The 15156-nt window shown below is 52.6% G+C and overlaps 1 protein-coding gene, 1 non-coding gene and 1 pseudogene across 2 annotated transcripts in view; all 3 read right to left on the bottom strand.

Moving 5' to 3' along the window:
* LOC144668732 (uncharacterized) overlaps nt 1–15156 on the bottom strand; it is a 434727-nt gene that overhangs the window by 210761 nt on the left and 208810 nt on the right. The window lies entirely within an intron of this gene.
* Nucleotides 6147–6321, bottom strand: LOC144669154 (U2 spliceosomal RNA; annotated as a pseudogene).
* On the bottom strand, nt 11665–11847 carry LOC144669113 (U2 spliceosomal RNA). Its single transcript, XR_013573599.1, has one exon. It is a non-coding gene; the product is annotated as a U2 spliceosomal RNA (small nuclear RNA).

Genomic DNA, 15156 nt, shown 5'->3' with positions numbered 1-15156 from the left:
CCATAGATATGCATGCCATACGCAAGAATGAGGGCATACACGGGGTATCACTGAGTGGGTGCAGGAGGAAAGGTAGCCTCACAATTTGCTCCCAACCAGTTGGAACGGGGGTGGTGCTGGACAAATGTGGGTACAACCGAACGGAGGGTTGTATATTAGAAATTACCCACAGAGGAAACCATCACACCCGCTCAGGATACAAGGGAACCCCGGCTCCCAGTTAGTATCGGACACGCGTGAATAATGTACGTCCAACAAAGGGATCAGGTCTCAGTCAACCAGGGGGTCATTGTGCTGTGGCCTTTGTCTAATTAATACCATTAAGTTACTGATAATAAAAGATATATAAACTGTGCTCATTTGAACCTCGGTGGAGAAGTGCCTGGATTGCCCAGTGTTTGCTCCCCGCATGCGTAATAAAGGAACCACTTGAATATTGCATCTGGACTCCGAGTGTTGAACTTTTGTACCAGAGTATTCCTCGGTTCTTTCAACGTGTTGGTGGATTGAGCAGACAAGTGGCAGATGAAGTTCAATGTACAGAAGTGTGAGGTGATCCATTTTGGCAGGAAGAATATGGTGAGACAGCATAAAATAAAGGAAGAGCCTCTAAAAGAGGTGCACAAACAGAGGGAACTCAGACGTACATAGGCCATTGAAGATGGCAGGACGTGTTGAGAGCAGTTAATAAAGCAGATAGTATCTTAGGCTTTATTAATAGGGGCATTGAGTACAAGAGTAAGGAGGTCATGTTGAACTCGTATAAGACACTAATTAGGCCTCATCTGGAATACTGCGTCCAGTTCTGGGCGCCATACTTGAGGAAGGATGTGAAGACATTGGAGAGGGTACAGAGGAGATTCACAAGAATGATTCCCGGGATGAAGAACTGTAGCTATGAGGATAGATTGGAGAGGATGGGACTGTTTTCCTTGGAGAAAAGAAGGCTGTGAGGAGAGTTGGTGGAGGTATTCAAGATCCTGAGAGATATGGACAAGGTAAATCGTGAGAAACTGTTTCCACTCAAATGAACATCAAGGACTAGAGGGCACAGATTCAAAATAATTGGCAAAAGGAGTAAATGTGATGTGAGGAAAGATTAATTCACCCAGAGGGTGGTTGGAGTCTGGAACAAAATTCCTGAGAGGGTGCTGGAGGCAGATTCGATCGAGGTATTCAGAAGGGAATTGGATCGTTACCTGAAAAGACAGAATGTGCAAGGTTACGGGGATGAGGCAGGGGAGTAGGACTAGGTGGAAGGCTCTTTCAGAGACCCAGTGCAGACTTGATAGGCCGAATGGCCTCCTTCCACACTGTAAAAAATTCTGTGACATCACAAAGCAGTATCAAGATTTTGTGATTTAGAGATAGATCATGAAATCGGAAATGATCAAAACAAAGGGCGTACATTTATTGTGAGCTGTACAGCCCGAGGGGCTCTAAACAGTTCCCAGTCCCTCGGTACACTGTGGCAGAAGGGTCTTAGACAGCGACCCTTCCCCATTGCGCCTTTGCGGCAGCTGCCCCAAGCTTTAGTGCGTCCCTCAGCACGTAGTCCTCGGCCTTGGAATGTGCCAGTCCGCAACACTCGGTCGGGGACAACTCTTTGTGCTGGAAGACCAACAAGTTTCGGGCAGACCAAAGAGCGTCTTTCACCGAGTTGATGATCCTCCAGCTGCAGTTGATGTTTGTCTCGGTGTGTGTCCCTGGGAACAGCCCGTAGAGCACAGAGTCCTGTGTCACAGAACTGCTCGGGATGAACCTCGACAGAAACCACTGCATCTCTCTCCAGACTTTCTTTGCAAAGGCACAATCCACAAGGAGGTAGACAACGGTCTCTTCCCCACCACAGCCACCTCGAGGGCAACGTGCAGAGGGGGTGAGCTTCCTGGCGTGTAGGAAGGATCTGACGGGGAGGGCCTTTCTCACCACCAGCCAAGCTACGTCTTGGTGCTTGTTGGAAAGTTCTGGCGATGAGGCATTCTGCCAAATGACTTTGACAGTCTGCTCGGGGAACCATCCCACAGGGTCCACCCTCTCCTTATCCCTCAGGGCCTCTAGGACGTTACGTGCTGACCACTGCCTGATGGACTTGTGGTCAAAGGTGTTTTTCTGCATAAATTTTTCCACCAGGGACAGGTGGTAGGGCACGGTCCAACTACTTGGAGCGTTCCGCGGCAGCGTGGCCAGACCCATCCTTCGCAACACCGGGGACAGGTAGAACCTCAGCACGTAGTGACACTTGGTGTTTGCGTACTGAGGGTCTACGCACCGCTTGATGCAGCCGCACACAAAGGTGGCCATCAGTATGAGGGCGATGTTGGGCACGTTTATTCCCCCTTTATCTAGAGGCTTATACAGCGCGTCCCTGCGGACACGATCCATTTTCGACCTCCAGATAAAGGGGAAGATGGCTCGGGTGATCGCCATCGCGCAGCAGTCTGGAATGGGCCAGACCTGCGCCAACTACAGCAACAGCGAGAGTGCCTCACACCTGATGACCAGGTTCTTACCCGCAACGGAGAGGAAGCGTCGCTCCCAGATTCCCAGTTTCCTTTTCACCATAGACACTGGATCCTTCCAGTTTCTAACGCATACCCCGGTCCCTCTGAACCATATCCCCAGCACCTTCAGGCCGTCAGCACTGACGGTGAAGGGGACAAAGGATCGGTCAGCCCAGTTCCCAAAGAACAGGGCCTCGCTCTTCCCACGATTTACCTTGGCTCCCGAGTCCAGTTCGAACTGGTCGCAGATGTGGATCAGTCTGCACACCGACAGCGGATCAGAACAGAAGACGGCGACATCGTCCATGTACAGGGAGGCTTTGATCTGAGTGCCTCCACTGCCTGGGATCGTAACTCCTCTAATGCCCGGATCCTTCCTGATGGACTCAGCAAAGAACAGGCGAGAGAGGACAGCCCTGCCTGACTCCAGATTTAATTGGAAAGCTATCTGATTCCCACCCATTGATTGAGACTGCGCTACTGATGTTAGTGTAGAGTAGGATCCAACTGGATCCAATTGCGAATTCCCTCCCCAAACCCCATTTTGAGAGCACATCCACCATGTAGGTGTGCGATATTCTGTCAAAGGCTTTCTCCTAATCCAGGCTGATGAGGCAGGTATCCACACCCCTGTCCTGTACATAGGCAATCGTATCACTGAGCAGCGCCAGGCTGTCAGAGATCTTCCTGCCCGGCACAGTGCAGGTCTGGTCAGGGTGTATCAACAATTCCAGAGCGGATTTGACCCGCTTGGCGATGACCTTGGACAGAATCTTATAGTCCACATTCAACAGTGAAATGGGTCGCCAATTTCTAATTTCCTCCCTTTCTTCCTTGTGCTTGTACATGAGGGTGATGATGCCTTTCCTCATGGATTCTGACATACTGCCGGCCAGGAGCATACTCTCGTACACTCCTAGCAGGTCTGGGCCGATTAAGTCCCACAGAGCCGAATATAACTCCACCGGCAAGCCGTCGCTTCTGGGGAGATTTACTCTTCTCGAAGGACTCAAGGGCCTAAGTCAGTTCGTCAGGAGTTCGCGGTTTGTCCAGCCTCTCCCGTGTACTGTCGCCTAAGACCTCCGTGATAGAGGACAAGGAGGACTGGGAGGCCGTGCTGTCCGTCGGCTTCACGTCATAAAATCCGGCATAAAAGGATTTGCTGATCCTCAAAATGTCGGACTGCGCTGACTTTACTGATCCGTCTTCTTCATTCAGGCTGCTGATCACAGAGCTCTCTCTCTGTGTACGTTTTGGAAGAAGAAACGTGAGCACGTCTCATCCTGCTCCACGGAGCGGACTCTGGAACGGAAGATGATCTTGGAGGCCTCCGAGGCAAAGTGCGAGGCTTGCTGGCTCTTCACCTCTTGGAGTTCTTCCTTGACATCGACCCCCACCGACTGCAGCCGGAGCAGATTCTGCATGTTTTTCTGGAGTCGGGACATTTCCCTCTCTTCCTTTCTAGCTTTCTGGGTGCTTTTGAGGATGAAAAACCTCTTGGTGTTTCCCTTGATCGCTTCCCACCAGTGTGTCAGGGACTCAAAGAGGGGTTTCATGGTTCTCCAACCTTCATAAGCCCTCTTGAGCTCCTCAATGTTCTCTGGGGTCAGCAGTTGCACGAATAGCTTCCATGCCCCCCTGCCCACCCTCAGGTCCTTCTCCAAGTGGCAGTCCGCCAGTAGGAGGCAGTGGTCAGAGAAGAACACCGGCTTGACCTCGGTGGATCTGACTGTGAATGCACAGGACACAAACAGGAAGTCTATCCTGGAACGAATGGACCCGTCTGGCCGCGACCAGGTGTATCTACGCTGCGCTCCGTCTGCAGGGTTGCTGAAGACGTCGTGCAGCTTGGCATCCTTAACTGTTTCCATCAGGGATCTGGACGTAGCGTCCAATCTGCTGCCGGACCTGCTGGATCGTCCAGCCGCATCGATGATGCAGTTGAAGTCACCGCCCAGAATGACCGGCCTGGAGGTCGCCAGCAGCAGTGGGAGCTGCTGAAAAACCTCCAGCCGCTCAGCTCCTTGTGACGGGCCATACACGTTAATTAACCGGAGTGGAGCGTTCTTGTACATTACGTCTGCTACGAGGAGTCGCCCGCCCACCACCTCCTTGACCTCGGAGACGGTGAAGTTGCCTCCCCGCAGCAGAATACCCAGGCCGGAGGAACGAGAGTCGTTTCCGCCCGACCAGATCGATGGCCCGTGGGACCACCACCGTGACCATTGCCTGTAGGAGCTGAACTGGATAACCTCACTTATCCACGTTAAACTCCATCTGCCAAATTTTGGCCCATTCACCTAACCTGTCCATATCCATTTGTAAATTTCTCATTTCTTCACTGCAACTTACTTTCCCACCTATTTTGGTGTCATCTGCAAATTTAGCTATGGTACCTTCTACTCCTGAATCCAAGTAAATAGTTGGGGCCCAAGGACCGAACCCTGTGGCACCCCACTAGTTACAGCTTGCCATCCACAAAAGACCCATTTATCCTGACTCTCTGCTTTCTGTTGGTTAGCCAAAGCTCTATCCAAGCAAATATATTACCCTTAGCTGCGTGTGATCTTATCTTGTGTATTAATCTTTTGTGCGGCACCTTATCAAATGCCTTCTGGAAGTCCAGACATACTACATCTACAGGATCGCCATTATCCACTTTGCTTGTCACATCTTCAAAGAACTCTAGCGATTTAGTCAAACACGATTTAGTCTTCATAAAGCCATGCTGACTCTGATGGATTGCATTTTGACTTGCATTTTAGGAAGGTAGTGAAGGCATTGGAGAGAGTGCAGAAGAGGTTTACGAGTTTGGTTCCAGGGGCGAGGAAGTTGAGTTATGAAGTAAGATTGGAGAAGTTGGGACTGTATTCCTTGGGGAAAGAAGTCTGAGAGGAGACTTGATAGAGGTATTGAAAATCATGAGGTATCTGGAGAGAGTAGATAGGGAGAAACTGCTTGCACCGATGAAAGGATCGAGAAGGAGCGGGCACAGGTTTAAAGTAACTAGCAGAAGAAGCAAAAGTGATAGGAGCAGCGAGTGGTCAGGGTCTAGAATGCACCGCCTGATAGCGTGGCGGAGGCAGGTTCAATTGAAGAGGGAATGAGATGATTATTTGAAAAGAAAGCATGTGCTGGGTTACGTGGAGAAGGCAGGAGAATGGCACGAAGTGAAATGTTCATTGGGAGAGCTGGTGCAGTCACGACGGGCGGAATGGGCTCCTTGTGCAGTGTAAGGATTGTGTGAACGTGGATGTAGACGTTTCCGAGTAGCTGTGTAAAGTGTGTGAGCTTTGAGGTGTGAGTTTTGACTGTTGCTGTATCAGCAGCAGCAGCAGCAGCGGGCGGGAGCGGCAGCAGAGAGCTGGTTGAAAATGTTGTGAGGCGAAAGGTGCAGCTGAGAGAGTGTTTGAGAGGTGTATTTGCAATGGAAAGATGTTTTTGTATGAGTGAGGTAGAGTGTTTGTGAGATGAGAGTGGTGTCTGTGAGCGTTGGGTGAGCGTGCGTGTTTTTTGTGTGTAGATGGTGCGGGTGAGTGAGAAAGAAAGAAAGTTGTGTTTTGAAAGATGTGCATGTTGAAAAGTAAAGAAAGCAGATGTTTGTAAGAAAACTATTTTTAGCATTGAAAATCCCCTGGAAAGGGGTGGTGCACCATTCCCAGAGATACTGCAATACCGGGTCGATGCGTGGAGTGGACGGAGTAAGCCCCTATTCCATCTCCCTGCTCCAAAAATCAATTTAATATATGGTCCCCAGATAAGGGACGTATCAGATATTAAACTGATAAGAACAGATTTTTTTTTTTTGCAAAAATATACTTTATTCATAAAAAATCTTCAATCACATTCCAAACCATTTCAAAAACAACATTACAAGGGTACAATCCAGGTTAAACTTTTACAAAATGTATCACCAGGTGCATCAGTACAAACAATATTACAATCATTTACAGCCTTTCATTTTGATCTGTACAGCCCGAGGGGCTCTAAACAGTTCCCAGTCTCTCGGTGCGCTGTGGTAGAAAGGTCTTAGACAGCGACCCTTCCCCATTGCGCCTTTGCGGCAGCTGCCCCAAGCTTTAGTGCGTCCCTCAGCACGTAGTCCTGGACTTTGGATTGTGCCAGTCCGCAACAATCGGTCGGGGACAACTCTTTGTGCTGGAAGACCAACAAGTTTCGGGCAGACCAAAGCGCCTCTTTCACCGAGTTGATGATCCTCCAGCTGCAGTCGATGTTTGTCTCGGTGTGTGTCCCTGGGAACAGCCCGTAGAGCACAGAGTCCTGTGTCACAGAACTGCTCGGGATGAACCTCGACAGCAACCACTGCATCTCTCTCCAGACTTTCTTTGCAAAGGCACAATCCACAAGGAGGTGAACAACGGTCTCTTCCCCACCACAGCCACCTCGAGGGCAACGTGCAGAGGGGCTGAGACTCCTGGCGTGTAGGAAGGATCTGACGGGGAGGGCCTTTCTCACCACCAGCCAAGCTACGTCTTGGTGCTTGTTGGAAAGTTCTGGCGATGAGGCATTCTGCCAAATGACTTTGACAGTCTGCTCGGGGAACCATCCCACAAGGTCCACCCTCTCCTTTTCCCTCAGGGCCTCTAGGACGTTACGTGCTGACCACTGCCTGATGGAAATGTGGTCAAAGGTGATTTTCTGCATAAATTTTTCCACCAGGGACAGGTGGTACGGCACGGTCCAACTACTTGGAGCGTTCCGCGGCAGCGTGGCCAGACCCATCCTTCGCAACACCGGGGACAGGTAGAACCTCAGCACGTAGTGACACTTGGTGTTTGCGTACTGAGGGTCTACGCACCGCTTGATGCAGCCACACACAAAGGTGGCCATCAGTATGAGGGCGATGTTGGGCACGTTTTTTCCCCCTTTATCTAGAGGCTTGTACATCGCGTCCCTGCGGACACGATCCATTTTCGACCTCCAGATAAAGTGGAAGATGGCTCGAGTGATCGCCGTCGCGCAGGAGTGTGGAATGGGCCAGACCTGCGCCACGTACAGCAACAGCGAGAGTACCTCACACCTGATGACCAGGTTCTTACCCGCAATGGAGAGGGAGCGTCGCTCCCACATGCCCAGTTTCCTTTTCACCATAGCCACTCGCTCCTTCCAGTTTCTAACGCATGCCCCGGTCCCTCCGAACCATATCCCCAGCACCTTCAGGCCGTCAGCCCTGACAGTGAAGGGGACAAAGGATCGGTCAGCCCAGTTCCCAAAGAACATGGCTTCGCTCTTCCCACGATTTACCTTGGCTCCCGAGGCCAGTTCGAACTGGTCGCAGACGTGCATCAGTCTGCGCACCGACAGCGGATCCGAGCAGAAGACGGCGACGTCGTCCATGTACAGGGAGGCTTTTACCTGAGTGCCTCCACTGCCTGGGATCATCACTCCTCTTATGCCCGGATCCTTCCTGATGGACTCGGCAAAGGGTTCTATGCAACACACGAAAAGGACAGGCGAGAGAGGACAGCCCTGCCTGACTCCAGATTTAATCGGAAAGCTATCTGTTTCCCACCCATTGATTGAGACTGCGCTACTGATGTTAGTGTAGAGCAGTTGGATCCAATTTCGAATTCCCTCCCCAAAGCCCATTTTGGAGAGCACATCCCCCATGTAGGTGTGCGATATTCTGTCAAAGGCCTTCTCCTGATCCAAGCTGATGAGGCAGGTATCCACACCCCTGTCCTGTACATAGGCAATCGTATCCCTGAGCAGCGCCAGGCTGTCAGAGATCTTCCTGCCTGGCACAGAGCAGGTCTGGTCAGGGTGAATCACCAATTCCAGAGCGGATTTGACCCGGTTGGCGATGACCTTGGACAGAATCTTATAGTCCACATTCAACAGTGAAATGGGTCGCCAATTTCTAATTTCCTCCCTTTCCCCCTTGTGCTTGTAGATGAGGGTGATGATGCCTTTCCTCATGGATTCTGACATGCTGCCGGCCAGGAGCATACTCTCGTACACTTCTAGCAGGTCTGGGCCGATCAAGTCCCACAGAGCCGAATACAACTCCGCCGGCAGGCCGTCGCTTCCGGGGGTTTTACTCTTCTCGAAGGACTCGAGGGCCTTAGGCAGTTCGTCAGGAGTTAGCGGTTTGTCTAGGCTCTCCCGCGTACTGTGGTCTAAGACCTCCGTGATAGAGGACAGGAAGGACTGGGAGGCCGTGCTGTCCGTGGGCTTCACGTCATACAGTCCGGCATAAAAGGATTTGCTGATCCTCAGAATGTCGGACCGTGATGACTTTACTGAGCCGTCTTCTTCCTTCAGGCTGCTGATCACAGAGCGCTCTCTGTGTACCTTTTGGAAGAAGAAACGTGAGCACGTCTCATCCTGCTCCACGGAGCGGACTCTGGAACGGAAGATGATCTTGGAGGCCTCCGAGGCAAAGTGCGAGGCTTGCTGGCCCTTCACCTCTTGGAGGTCCTCCTTGACATCGACCCCCATCGACTGCAGCCGGAGCAGATTCTTCATCTTTTCCTGGAGTCGGGACATTTCCCTCTGTTCCTTTCTAGCTTTCTGGGTGCCTTTGCGGATGAAAAACCTCTTGATGCTTCCCTTGATCACTTCCCACCAGTGTGTCAGGGACTCAAAGAGGGGTTTCACGGTTCTCCAACCTTTGTAATCCCTCTTGAGCTCCTCAATGTTCTCTGGGGTCAGCAGTTGCACATTTAGCTTCCATGCCCCCCTGCCCACCCTCAGGTCTTCCTCCAAGTGGCAGTCCGCCAGTAGGAGGCAGTGGTCAGAGAAGAACACCGGCTTGACCTCGGTGGATCTGACTGTGAATGCACGGGACACAAAGAGGAAGTCTATCCTGGAACGAATGGACCCGTCTGGCCGCGACCAGGTGTATCTACGCTGCGCTCCGTCTGCAGGGTTGCTGAAGACGTCGTGCAGCTTGGCATCCTTAACTGTTTCCATCAGGGATCTGGACGTAGCGTCCAATCTGCTTCCGGCCCTGCCGGATCGTCCAGCCGCATCGATGATGCAGTTGAAGTCCCCGCCCAGAATGACCGGCCTGGAGGTCGCCAGCAGCAGTGGGAGCTGCTGAAAAACCTCCAGCCGCTCAGCCCCTTGTGCCGGGCCGTACACGTTAATTAACCGGAGTGGAGCGTTCTTGTACATTACGTCTGCTACGAGGAGTCGCCCGCCCACCACCTCCTTGACCTCGGAGACGGTGAAGTTGCCTCCCCGCAGCAGAATACCCAGGCCGGAGGAACGAGAGTCCTTTCCGCCCGACCAGATCGATGGCCCGTGGGACCACCATCGTGACCATTGCCTGTAGGAGCTGAGGTGCGGTATCGCACACTCCTGCAGAAACAACAGGTCAGCTTTGACCTTGGCTAGGTAGTCCAAGGGCGCAACACATCGCGTAGTAGATTTAATGCTACGCACATTTATGGATACAATCTTTAAACCCATTTTAAAGCATTTATTCTCCTACCAAACCCACTGTCTCTGAGAGTCCCAGACCTTTAGTCTGCTCCTTCATACCCGTAGTGAGCTCAAATTCCTTCACTTTGGATGGGCTGAGGTAGATCTCCTTGGCCGTGTTCTGCTCCGGTGGCATCTGGAGGTTCACGTAGAGAGCGGGTTTTGAGATGACCTTTGCTGGAGAAGCTTCTCCAAAACTCACCCCCTCTGGGGTGTTGCTGTTCCCGGCTTCCTGGAGCTGGGGTGCGATGATTGCCTCACTGCTCCCAGATTCCAGGGGCTGTGGTGCACTGGCCTCCTCAGGTTGCAGGCAAAGTTGGGGTGCGCTGGTCTCCTTGTTGTCTCCAATTTTCTGGAGCTCGGGTGTCTCGTCCTCCAACGCCCTGGAGCTTTGCCGCCTCTTCTGTCGGTGCCGCTCTGGCACTTCATCATCCGAAGAGCTGCTGCCCTTGTCATCCGTGTCGGATGGGAGACGCCTCTTGCCGCTTCTCTGGGAAACGCCTTTGCTTCTTCTTCGCTCCCTCTTACTTTTCTTCTTCTTCACCGTCCGCCACTCCCCCTGCTGCTTTTCCACTGCTGCCTCCTCCTCCATTGATTCGCTGGCCTGAGGACTGGGAGGTTCAGGGGGTAGTGCTGTTGATTGGCTCTCTGCTGCCTCAATCTCTTTCTCCACCTTGTCTCTCTCTGTGTCCTCCTTTGTCCCGTTGAGCTCCCTGGGGGCCTTGGTGGTTGGAGTGACACGGAACCTTTCTTCTGCTTCCCCCTGGTCGGCTTTGGCTGCCTGTGCGTAAGTACGGCAGCGTTTGGGGCAGGTCCTGTAGAGGTGACTTGCCTCGCCACACAGGTTGCAGCACTTGGCCTGTTTGCAGTCTTTTGTCTGGTGCCCTTCCTGTTTGCAGATCTTGCAGAGGGAGGCGCTGCAGTTGGCCGCCACATGACCAGCCTTGCCGCACGAGCGACAATGCTTGGGTTGCCCAGCGTAGACCAGGTAGCCCCGGTTTCCCCCGATAGCGAAACTGGAGGGAGGGTGGAAAATGGCTCCCTTACCATCGGTCTTTAGCGTGACCTTAAACAGGCGTTTGCCTGTCCAGATCCCCAAGTCGTCTCGAATCTCGGTGCCGCTCCCCACCTTATCGAAGTACCTGGTGAGGAAGGTGACCACGTCGGCGACAGGGACGAAGGGGTTGTACACATGCACCATCACCTCACGTTCCCGTTGCAACGGCAGAGAAAAGTGCGGCTCCGCCGTCAGGATCTTCATCTCCGGCAGGTCTCTCTTCTCCTCGAACACCCTCAGGAGCCGGACGCAGTCTGCCACCCGCTTGAACGTCACGTCCAAATAACCACCTTTGCGGGAGTCGTGCAAGGTGAAGATCTCCGTAGCTTGGAAGCCGCACGCCTTCAACAGGATCCTCCTGGTGAAGAAGCCCCGATCCATAGGTGATCCTCCTTCGCTGTGGTTCACCGTGACTCGGACGGTGATAGGTAACCCACGGTATAGATTTGGATTGCGATTGGTTATCGGCCTTCCATCCCGACCTTGCCATGGCAGGACCATGGTGTCGCCCCTGCAACACTTGATGTTAGCCAAAAGGCCGAGAAGCGATGAGAAAGAAAGAAAGTTGTGTTTTGAAAGATGTGCATGTTGAAAAGTAAAGAAAGCAGATGTTTGTAAGAAAACTATTTTTAGCATTGAAAATCCCCTGGAAAGGGGTGGTGCACCATTCCCAGAGATACTGCAATACCGGGTCGATGCGTGGAGTGGACGGAGCAAGCCCCTATTCCATCTCCCTGCTCCAAAAATCAATTTAATATATGGTCCCCAGATAAGGGACGTATCAGATATTAAACTGATAAGAACAGATTTTTTTTTTTTTTTTTTTTGTAAAAATATACTTTATTCATAAAATATCTTCAATCACATTCAAAACCATTTCAAAAACAACATTACAAGGGTACAATCCAGGTTAAACTTTTACAAAATGTATCACCAGGTGCATCAGTACAAACAATATTACAATCATTTACAGCCTTTCATTTTGATCTGTACAGCCCGAGGGGCTCTAAACAGTTCCCAGTCTCTCGGTGCGCTGTGGTAGAAAGGTCTTAGACAGCGACCCTTCCCCATTGCGCCTTTGCGGCAGCTGCCCCAAGCTTTAGTGCGTCCCTCAGCACGTAGTCCTGGACTTTGGATTGTGCCAGTCCGCAACAATCGGTCGGGGACAACTCTTTGTGCTGGAAGACCAACAAGTTTCGGGCAGACCAAAGCGCCTCTTTCACCGAGTTGATGATCCTCCAGTTGCAGTCGATGTTTGTCTCGGTGTGTGTCCCTGGGAACAGCCCGTAGAGCACAGAGTCCTGTGTCACAGAACTGCTCGGGATGAACCTCGACAGCAACCACTGCATCTCTCTCCAGACTTTCTTTGCAAAGGCACAATCCACAAGGAGGTGAACAACGGTCTCTTCCCCACCACAGCCACCTCGAGGGCAACGTGCAGAGGGGGTGAGACTCCTGGCGTGTAGGAAGGATCTGACGGGGAGGGCCTTTCTCACCACCAGCCAAGCTACGTCTTGGTGCTTGTTGGAAAGTTCTGGCGATGAGGCATTCTGCCAAATGACTTTGACACTCTGCTCGGGGAACCATCCCACAGGGTCCACCCTCTCCTTTTCCCTCAGGGCCTCTAGGACGTTACGTGCTGACCACTGCCTGATGGACTTGTGGTCAAAGGTGTTTTTCTGCATAAATTTTTCCACCAGGGACAGGTGGTACGGCACGGTCCAACTACTTGGAGCGTTCCGCGGCAGCGTGGCCAGACCCATCCTTCGCAACACCGGGGACAGGTAGAACCTCAGCACGTAGTGACACTTGGTGTTTGCGTACTGAGGGTCTACGCACCGCTTGATGCAGCCGCACACAAAGGTGGCCATCAGTATGAGGGCGATGTTGGGCACGTTTTTTCCCCCTTTATCTAGAGGCTTGTACATCGCGTCCCTGCAGACACGATCCATTTTCGACCTCCAGATAAAGCGGAAGATGGCTCGAGTGATCGCCATCGCGCAGGAGTGTGGAATGGGCCAGACCTGCGCCACGTACAGCAACAGCGAGAGTACCTCACACCTGATGACCAGGTTCTTACCCGCAATGGAGAGGGAGCGTCGCTCCCACATGCCCAGTTTCCTTTTCACCATAGCCACTCGCTCCTTCCAGTTTCTAACGCATGCCCCGGTCCCTCCGAACCATATCCCCAGCACCTTCAGGCCGTCAGCCCTGACAGTGAAGGGGACAAAGGATCGGTCAGCCCAGTTCCCAAAGAACATGGCCTCGCTCTTCCCACGATTTACCTTGGCTCCCGAGGCCAGTTCGAACTGGTCGCAGACGTGCATCAGTCTGCGCACCGACAGCGGATCCGAGCAGAAGACGGCGACGTCGTCCATGTACAGGGAGGCTTTTACCTGAGTGCCTCCACTGCCTGGGATCGTCACTCCTCTTATGCCCGGATCCTTCCTGATGGACTCGGCAAAGGGTTCTATGCAGCACACGAAAAGGACAGGCGAGAGAGGACAGCCCTGCCTGACTCCAGATTTCATCGGAAAGCTATCTGTTTCCCACCCATTGATTGAGACTGCGCTACTGATGTTAGTGTAGAGCAGTTGGATCCAATTTCGAATTCCCTCCCCAAAGCCCATTTTGGAGAGCACATCCCCCATGTAGGTGTGCGATATTCTGTCAAAGGCCTTCTCCTGATCCAAGCTGATGAGGCAGGTATCCACACCCCTGTCCTGTACATAGGCAATCGTATCCCTGAGCAGCGCCAGGCTGTCAGAGATCTTCCTGCCTGGCACAGAGCAGGTCTGGTCAGGGTGAATCACCAATTCCAGAGCGGATTTGACCCGGTTGGCGATGACCTTGGACAGAATCTTATAGTCCACATTCAACAGTGAAATGGGTCGCCAATTTCTAATTTCCTCCCTTTCCCCCTTGTGCTTGTAGATGAGGGTGATGATGCCTTTCCTCATGGATTCTGACATGCTGCCGGCCAGGAGCATACTCTCGTACACTTCTAGCAGGTCTGGGCCGATCAAGTCCCACAGAGCCGAATACAACTCCGCCGGCAGGCCGTCGCTTCCGGGGGTTTTACTCTTCTCGAAGGACTCGAGGGCCTTAGTCAGTTCGTCAGGAGTTAGCGGTTTGTCCAGGCTCTCCCGCGTACTGTGGTCTAAGATCTCCGTGATAGAGGACAGGAAGGACTGGGAGGCCGTGCTGTCCGTGGGCTTCACGTCATACAGTCCGGCATAAAAGGATTTGCTGATCCTCAGAATGTCGGACCGTGATGACTTTACTGAGCCGTCTTCTTCCTTCAGGCTGCTGATCACAGAGCGCTCTCTGTGTACCTTTTGGAAGAAGAAACGTGAGCACGTCTCATCCTGCTCCACGGAGCGGACTCTGGAACGGAAGATGATCTTGGAGGCCTCCGAGGCAAAGTGCGAGGCTTGCTGGCCCTTCACCTCTTGGAGCTCCTCCTTGACATCGACCCCCATCGACTGCAGCCGGAGCAGATTCTGCATCTTTTTCTGGAGTCGGGACATTTCCCTCTGTTCCTTTCTAGCTTTCTGGGTGCCTTTGAGGATGAAGAACCTCTTGATGCTTCCCTTGATCACTTCCCACCAGTGTGTCAGGGACTCAAAGAGGGGTTTCACGGTTCTCCAACCTTTGTAATCCCTCTTGAGCTCCTCAATGTTCTCTGGGGTCAGCAGTTGCACATTTAGCTTCCATGCCCCCCTGCCCACCCTCAGGTCTTCCTCCAAGTGGCAGTCCGCCAGTAGGAGGCAGTGGTCAGAGAAGAACACCGGCTTGACCTCGGTGGATCTGACTGTGAATGCACGGGACACAAACAGGAAGTCTATCCTGGAACGAATGGACCCGTCTGGCCGCGACCAGGTGTATCTACGCTGCGCTCCGTCTGCAGGGTTGCTGAAGACGTCGTGCAGCTTGGCATCCTTAACTGTTTCCATCAGGGATCTGGACGTAGCGTCCAGTCTGCTTCCGGCCCTGCCGGATCGTCCAGCCGCATCGATGATGCAGTTGAAGTCACCGCCCAGAATGACCGGCCTGGAGGTCGCCAGCAGCAGTGGGAGCTGCTGAAAAACCTCCAGCCGCTCAGCCCCTTGTGCCGGGCCATACACGTTAATTAACCGGAGTGGA

This window comes from Cetorhinus maximus, chromosome 28 (genome assembly GCF_964194155.1).
Source record: "Cetorhinus maximus chromosome 28, sCetMax3.hap1.1, whole genome shotgun sequence".
NCBI classification, from domain to species: Eukaryota; Metazoa; Chordata; class Chondrichthyes; order Lamniformes; family Cetorhinidae; genus Cetorhinus; species Cetorhinus maximus.
This window is presented reverse-complemented; position numbering and strand designations above follow the sequence as displayed.